Here is a 1,319-nt window from a genome sequence, read left to right on the forward strand (position 1 = left end):
CTAAGGCAAGCTTTTAAAATAAATTTCAGAATATCTGAGAATAGATCAAATTCTTGAGTATATCAGTTTTCAGAAAACTTTATAAATTCAATTATTTTTCTCTTGAAACTATAAAAGATGTTAGTTGATTTTAGTTTCAAAATGGTAGAGTAGGGAGCAACCCATGTTGGGTTGCTGCTGCTGCCGCCACCATACCAGCCCCTTAGGTCCCAACGAGACTGATGACACCCTAGAATGGGAGACAAGCCAACTTGGGAGCAGACTGGATCCAGTTGCATTCAACATTACTATCAGTTATTTGATAACAACAGAACCCAACCAGGCACTATTTACATATGCATCATGTTTTATGTGGAAGGACAGCAGTTCCAGGGGAAAACTGCCATTGTGGAGAAGTTGTCTAATTTTTCCCTTCCAGAAAATCCAGCACAGCATCACGGGCAGAACTATCAGCCATCACCAGATAGCGGACCATCAGCATGGTTGTGGGTCAGCTGAAGGTTGATCGTGGAGTTTACCAGATGTTCCTGTTAAGGACCATCAATGATACTTGGGTTCGCACCAATGACAGGTTCAGGCTTGCCCTGCACATCTTCAGCTGGCCTCCTCCCAGTCAGGCACTCGTGCTGTTTCCTCCTTCTTCTTCTTCCTGATACTATTCATACTCCTCCAGATGCTCCAAACAACATACACAAATGAGCAGGGCCACACAGTGATCTTTAATACAATTTTAAAGATAAGATAATTTGTACATTTAGTCTAAGACTCCCCTACCTAATTGCCAATAGGAAAGGAGATGGGGACAGATGAGTAGCATTTGAGCTTGTTATTGTTACTGTTTTCTTTTGTGATTTTGCTCAGATTTTAACCTACTTTGGAAAAGAAAGAAGAAAAAATGTTCCATAAATATTCTCTAAAACTAAAAGATTTCTTCTCAAAGATTTAGATCTTAAAACATTTATGGTGAACCATATTTTAACAAACCAGAAGAATAATCTTATGAAAGAATGGACGAATGGTTTTTCCAACATTTTTATTTAAAGCTGGGTGCTTGTTGAAGTAGTAGCTGCTCCTATTGAAAATAGTTTACTAAGAAACAGGAACAAACTATAACATTATTATGAAATGTAACTCTTCTAAAAGAATAAAAGTAAGGAAAATAAAAGGTATCATTTGAAGAACTCCCACCATATTAGGACTCATGCTGTGAATTTTACAAAAACTCTTTGTAATTCTTACCAGAATCCTTCAAATACTATATTTTCTGGAAGATTAAGCAGAAAAAAAATATTGTTAAATTATTTGCCCATTATCACATA

General features: G+C 36.8%; 1 pseudogene; it reads left to right on the forward strand.

Annotated features, from left to right (window-relative positions):
* The first annotated feature begins 234 nt into the window (after window positions 1-234).
* Window positions 235-653, forward strand: LOC111091740 (annotated as a pseudogene).
* The last annotated feature ends 666 nt before the right edge of the window (window positions 654-1,319 follow it).

Source organism: Canis lupus, chromosome 22 (assembly GCF_011100685.1).
Source record: "Canis lupus familiaris isolate Mischka breed German Shepherd chromosome 22, alternate assembly UU_Cfam_GSD_1.0, whole genome shotgun sequence".
NCBI lineage: Eukaryota > Metazoa > Chordata > Mammalia > Carnivora > Canidae > Canis > Canis lupus.